Source organism: Arachis stenosperma, chromosome 10 (genome assembly GCF_014773155.1).
Source record: "Arachis stenosperma cultivar V10309 chromosome 10, arast.V10309.gnm1.PFL2, whole genome shotgun sequence".
Classification (NCBI taxonomy): Eukaryota; Viridiplantae; Streptophyta; class Magnoliopsida; order Fabales; family Fabaceae; genus Arachis; species Arachis stenosperma.
In genome coordinates this window covers 112,156,059-112,163,231 of record NC_080386.1, presented here as the reverse complement: position 1 = coordinate 112,163,231, position 7,173 = coordinate 112,156,059, and the positions used below count along the sequence as shown (strand labels likewise).

The 7,173-nt window shown below is 42.2% G+C and overlaps 1 non-coding gene across 1 annotated transcript; it reads right to left on the bottom strand.

Annotated features, from left to right (window-relative positions):
* Positions 1-214: 214 nt before the first annotated feature.
* On the bottom strand, positions 215-318 carry LOC130958261 (small nucleolar RNA R71). The gene has a single exon (XR_009077393.1). It is a non-coding gene; the product is annotated as a small nucleolar RNA R71 (small nucleolar RNA).
* Positions 319-7,173: the final 6,855 nt, after the last annotated feature.

The following is a 7,173-nucleotide window of genomic DNA, read 5'->3' as shown; positions in this document are numbered from 1 at the left end:
TCCTCATCAGTTTTTAGCTGAATTCTTGCAAATCTGTGACACTGTCAAGACTAATGGGGTAGACCCTGAGGTCTATAGACTTATGCTATTCCCTTTTGCTGTAAGAGACAGAGCTAGGACATGGTTGGACTCACAACCTAAAGAAAGCCTGGACTCTTGGGAAAAGCTAGTCAATGCCTTCTTGGCAAAGTTCTTTCCACCTCAAAAATTGAGTAAGCTTAGAGTGGAAGTCCAAACCTTCAGACAGAAGGATGGAGAATCCCTCTATGAAGCTTGGGAAAGATACAAACAATTAATCAGAAAATGTCCATCTGACATGCTTTCTGAATGGAGCATCATAGGTATTTTCTATGATGGTCTCTCTGAACTATCCAAGATGTCTTTGGATAGCTCTGCTGGAGGATCTCTTCATCTGAAGAAGACGCCAACAGAGGCTCAAGAACTCATTGAAATGGTTGCAAATAACCAATTCATGTACACTTCTGAAAGGAATCCTGTGAACAATGGGACAAGTCAGAAGAAAGGAGTTCTTGAGATTGATGCTCTGAATGCCATACTGGCTCAGAACAAAATATTGACTCAACAAGTCAATTTGATTTCTCAAAGTCTGTCTGGAATGCAAAATGCACCAAGCAGTACTAAGGATGCTTCATCTAAAGAAGAAGCTTATGATCCTGAGAACCCTTCAATGGAAGAGGTGAATTACCTAGGAGAACCCTATGGAAACACCTATAATTCTTCATGGAGAAATCACCCAAATTTCTCATGGAAGAATCAAGAGAAACCTCAACAAGGTTTCAACAATAACAATGGTGGAAGAAACAGGTTTAGCAATGGCAAACCTTTTCCTTCATCTTCTCAGCAACAGACAGAGAATTCTAAGCAGAACCCCTCTGACTTAGCAACCATGGTCTCTGATCTAATCAAAACCACTCAAAGTTTCATGACTGAAACAAGGTCCTCCATTAGGAATTTGGAGGCACAAGTGGGACAGCTGAGCAAGAAAGTTACTGAACTCCCTCCAAGTACTCTCCCAAGCAACACAGAAGAAAATCCAAAAGGAGAGTGCAAGGCCATCAACATGGCCGAATTTGGAGAGGAGGGAGAGGAAGTGAACGCCACTGAGGAAGACCTCAATGGGCGTGCACTGACCTCCAATGAGTTCCCTAATGAGGAACCATGGGAATCTGAGGCTCAAACTGAGACCATAGAGATTCTATTGGACTTACTCCTGCCTTTCATGTGCTCTGATGAGTATTCCTCCTCTGAAGAGGATGAGTATGTCACTGAAGAGCAAGTTGCTAAATACCTTGGAGCAATCATGAAGCTAAATGACAAGTTATTTGGAAATGAGACTTGGGAGGATGAACCCCCTTTGCTCACCAAAGAACTGGATGACTTGTCTAGGCAGAAATTACCTCAAAAGAGACAAGATCCTGGGAAGTTCTCAATACCTTGTACCATAGGCACCATGACCTTCAAGAAGGCTCTGTGTGACTTAGGGTCAAGTGTAAACCTCATGCCTCTCTCAGTAATGGAGAAGCTAGGGATCTTTGAGGTACAAGCTGCAAGAATCTCACTAGAGATGGCAGACAATTCAAAGAAACAAGCTTATGGACTTGTAGAGGATGTTCTGGTGAAGATTGAAGACCATTACATCCCTGCTGATTTCATAGTCCTAGAGACTGGGAAGTGCATGGATGAATCTATCATCCTTGGCAGACCCTTCCTAGCCACAGCAAAGGCTGTGATTGATGTTGATGGAGGTGAACTGATCATTCAAGTGAATGAAAAATCCTATGTGTTTAAGGCTCAAGGATATCCCTCTATCACCATGGAGAGGAAGCATGAAGAGCTTCTCTCAAATCAGAGTCAAACAAAGCCCCCACAGTCAAACTCTAAGTTTGGTGTTGGGAGGCCACAACCAAACTCTAAGTTTGGTGTTGAACCCCCACATTCAAACTCTAAGTTTGGTGTTGGGAGGTTCCAACATTGCTCTGAGTATCTGTGAGGCTCCATGAGAGCCCTCTGTCAAGCTACTGACATTAAAGAAGCGCTTGTTGGGAGGCAACCCAATGTTATATTTTATCTATTTTCTTTTGTTATTTTAGTTTATTTTGTAGGTAGATGATCATAAGAAGTCACAAAATCAAGTAAAAAAAGCAAAAACAGAATGAAAAAACAGGAAGAAAAATAGCACACCCTGGAGGAAGAACCCACTGGCGTTTAAACGCCAGTGAGGCTAGCAGTTGGGCGTTTAACGCCCAGTCTGGCACCATTCTGGGCGTTTAACGCCAGAAAGGGGCACCAGACTGGCGTTAAACGCCAGAAAAGGGCAAGAACCTGGCGTTAAACGCCAGGAATGGGCATCAGCCCGGCGTTTAACGCCAGAAATGGCTCAAAACGTGTTTTTGCATGCCATTTGGTGCAGGGATGACTTTTCCTTGACACCTCAGGATCTGTGGACCCCACAGGATCCCCACCAACCCACCACTCTCTCTTCTTCTTCACCCATTCACCAATCACCTCAATACCTCTTCCCCAAAACCCCTTCACCTATTAAATCCCATCTTTCTCTTCACCACTCACATCCATCCTTCATAAAACCCCACCTACCTCACCATTCAAATTCAAACCACTTTCCCTCCCAAACCCACCCATAATGGCCGAACCCTACCCCTCCCCTCACTCCTATATAAACCCTTCTTCACCCCTTCATTTTCACACAACCTACACACCACTTCTCCCCCTCTTTGGCCGAACACAAAGCCACTCCCTTCTTCCTCATTTCTTCTTCTTCTACTCTCTTCTTTCTTCTTTTGCTCGAGGACGAGCAAACCTTTTAAGTTTGGTGTGGTAAAAGCATTGCTTTTTGTTTTTCCATAACCATTTATGGCATCAAAGGCCGGAGAACCTCTAGAAAGTGGAAAGGGAAGGCAAAAGCTTCCACCTCCGAGTCATGGGAGATGGATAGATTCATCTCAAGGGTGCATCAAGACCACTTCTATGAAGTTGTGGCCTTGAAGAAGGTGATCCCCGAGGTCCCTTTTTCACTCAAAAAGGGTGAATATCCGGAGATCCGACATGAGATCCGAAGAAGAGGTTGGGAAGTTCTTACCAACCCCATTCAACAAGTCGGAATCTTGATGGTTCAAGAGTTCTATGCCAATGCATGGATCACCAAGAACCATGATCAAAGTGTGAACCCGGATCCAAAGAATTATCTTACTATGGTTCGGTGGAAATACTTGGATTTTAGTCCGGAAAGTGTAAGGTTGGCGTTCAATTTGCCCATGATGCAAGGAGATGAACATCCTTACACTAGAAGGGTCAACTTTGATCAAAGGTTGGACCAAGTCCTCACAGTCATATGTGAAGAGGGCGCACAATGGAAGAGAGATTCAAGAGGAAAGCCGGTTCAATTGAGAAGGCATGACCTCAAACCCGTGGCTAGAGGATGGTTGGAGTTTATCCAACGCTCAATCATTCCCACTAGCAACCGGTCTGAAGTTACTCTAGACCGGGCCATCATGATTCATAGCATCATGATTGGAGAAGAAGTGGAAGTTCATGAGGTCATAGCCCAAGAACTCTACAAGGTGGCGGACAAGTCCTCTACCTTAGCAAGGTTAGCCTTTCCTCACCTTATTTGTCACCTCTGTTATTCAGTTGGAGTTGACATAGAGGGAGACATCCCCATTGATGAGGACAAGCCCATCACTAAGAAAAGGATGGAGCAAACAAGAGACCCCTCTCATCATGAGATCCCTGAGATACCTCAAGGGATGCACTTTCCTCCACAAGACTATTGGGAGCAACTGAACACCTCTCTAGGAGAATTGAGTTCCAACATTGGACAACTAAGGGTGGAGCACCAAGAGCATTCCATCCTCCTCCATGAAATTAGAGAAGATCAAAGAATCATGAGAGAGGAGCAACAAAGACAAGGAAGAGACATTGAGGAGCTCAAGCACTCCATAAGACCTTCAAGAGGAAGAACAAGCCGCCATCACTAAGGTGGACCCGTTCTTTAATCTCCTTGTTCTTTATTTTTTCTGTTTTTCGAAAATTGTGCTTTATGTTTGTCCATGTTTGTGTCTTATGATCATTAGTGTCTTAGTGTCTATGCCTTAAAGTTATGAATGTCCTATGAATCCATCACCTTTCTTGAATAAACAATGTTCTTAATTGAAAAAGATAAGAATTGCATGAATTTTGAATTTTATAACAGTTTAATTATATTGATGTGGTGGCAACACTTTTGTTCTCTGAATGTATGCTTGAACAGTGCATATGTCTTTTGAATTTGTGGTTCATGAATGTTGGCTCTTGAAAGAATGATGAAAAAGGAGACATGTTACTGAGGATCTGAAAAATCATAAAAATGATTCTTGAAGCAAGAAAAAGCAGTGAATACAAAAAAAAAACGAAAAAGAAAGAAAAAAAAAAGAAATAAAGTTGTGATCCAAGGCAATAAGAGTGTGCTTAAGAACCCTGGACACCTCTAATTGGGGACTTTAGCAAAGCTGAGTCACAATCTGAAAAGGTTCACCCAATTATGTGTTTGTGGCATGTATGTATCCGGTGGTAATACTGGAAGACAGAGTGCTTTGGGCCACAGCCAAGACTCAATAAGTAGCTGTGTTCAAGAATCATCATACTTAACTAGGAGAATCAATAACACTATCTGGATTCTGAGTTCCTAAAGAAGCCAATCATTCTGAATTTCAAAGGATAGAGTGAGATGCCAAAACTGTTCAGAGACAAAAAGCTAAAAGCCCCGCTCATCTAATTAATACTGATCTTCATAGATGTTTTTGGAGTTCATTGCATATTCTCTTCTTTTTATCTTATTTGATCTTCAGTTGCTTGAGGACAAGCAACAATTTAAGTTTGGTGTTGTGATGAGCGGATAATTTATACCCTTTTTTGGCATTGTTTTTAGTATGTTTTTAGTAGTTTGAGTTGAGTTTTTAGTATATTTTTATTAGTTTTTAGTTAGAATTCACTTTTCTGGACTTTACTATGAGTTTGTGTGTTTTTCTGTGATTTCAGGTATTTTCTGGCTGAAATTGAGGGACCTGAGCAAAAATCTGATCCAGAGACTGAAAAGGGCTGCAGATGCTGTTGGATTCTGACCTCCCTGCACTCGAAGTGGATTTTCTGGAGCTACAGAAGCCCAATTGGCGCGCTCTCAACGGCGTTGGAAAGTAGACATCCTGGGCTTTCAAGCAATATATGATAGTCCATACTTTGCCCAAGATTTGATGGCCCAAACCGGCGTTCAAAGTCACCCTCAGGAATTCCAGCGTTAAACGCCGGAACTGGCACCTAAATGGGAGTTAAACGCCCAAACTGGCATAAAAGCTGGCGTTTAACTCCAAGAAGAATCTCTACACGAAAATGCTTCATTGCTCAGCCCAAGCACACACCAAGTGGGCCCGGAAGTGGATTTTTATGTCATTTACTCATCTCTGTACACCCTAGGCTACTAGTTTTCTATATATAGGACCTTTTACTATTGTATTTACATCTTTTGATCACTTTAGATCTCTAGATCATCTTTGGACATCTAGTTCTTAGATCATTGGGAGGCTGGCCTCACGGCCATGCCTAGACCTTGTTCTTATGTATTTTCAACGGTGGAGTTTCTACACACCATAGATTAAGGTGTGGAGCTCTGCTGTACCTCGAGTATTAATGCAATTACTATTGTTCTTCTATTCAATTCCGCTTGTTCTTTGTCCAAGATATCACTTGTTCTTCAACTTGATGAATGTGATGATCCGTGACACTCATCATCATTCTCACTTATGAACAAAGTGACTGACAACCACTCTGTTCTACAAGCAACAAGGCTCTAGTGTTTATCTCTTGGATTCCTGATACACGATGCATGGTTGATCGCCTGACAACCGAGTGCTCGCCTGACAAACGAGCCAGCCATTCCGTGAGATCAGAGTCTTCGTGGTATAGGCGAGAACTGATGGCGGCATTCAAGAGAATCCGGAAGGTCTAACCTTGTCTGTGGTATTCTGAGTAGGATTCAATGATTGAATGACTGTGACGTGCTTCAAACTCCTAGCAGGCGGGGCGTTAGTGACAGACGCAAAAGAATCACTGGATTCTATTCCGGCCTGACCGAGAACCGACAGCTGATTAGCCATATGCTGTGACAGAGCATAGGAACATTTTCACTGAGAGGATGGGAGGTAGCCACTGACAACAGTGAAACCCTTGCATAAGCTTGCCATGGAAAGGAGTAAGAAGGATTGGATGAAGACAGTAGGAAAGCAGAGAGACGGAAGGGAAGGCATCTTCATACGCTTATCTGAAGCTCTCACCAATGATATACATAAGTATCTCTATCTTTATCTTTATGCTTTATTCATCATCTATACCCATTTGAGTCTGCCTGACTGAGATTTACAAGGTGACCATAGCTTGCTTCATACCAACAATCTCCGTGGGATCGACCCTTACTCACGTAAGGTATTACTTGGACGACCCAGTGCACTTGCTGGTTAGTTGTGCGAAGTTGTGTTTATGCCATGGTATTGAGCACCAAGTCTTTGGAGCCATTACCGGGGATTATTTTGTGTATTAAAAAAATAGTGATCACAATTTCGTGCACCACTCAACTTGCTTTTACGTGAGCGGAATAATACCACCGTCCGCACAACACAAATCATGTTGTCTGCTTAATCATAATCACAACACGAGAGAGGGAATCCTTTACCTCAACTCGCCTATACATTCACTTCCTCAACTAATTTCATATTCAATCTTAAATAAGTTCGTTCACTCTCATCATCATTCTCATTTTTTATCTCATAATCATCATCATTCTCATTATCAATCTCATAGTCATTATTATTCCCACCTTGAATCTTATTTATTTCTCTCTATTTTACTAACTTAATTCATTTGGCCTTATCCCTAACTCATCCATCCTCAATTCCACCAGCTCTAAACTCGTATTGGAGTTTATAAAGGTTTAGAAGACCAAATGAATGGTCGAAAGCCATAAAAATATATTTTTCCAAATTCTGAGAGGTGTGTGTACGCATACATGTAGTGTGCATACGCACAGGTTGAAACTTGGGTATCCGCGTATGCATGAAAAGGCCTATGTACGCATACACCCAATTTTGGACCATACCTGTTTGCATA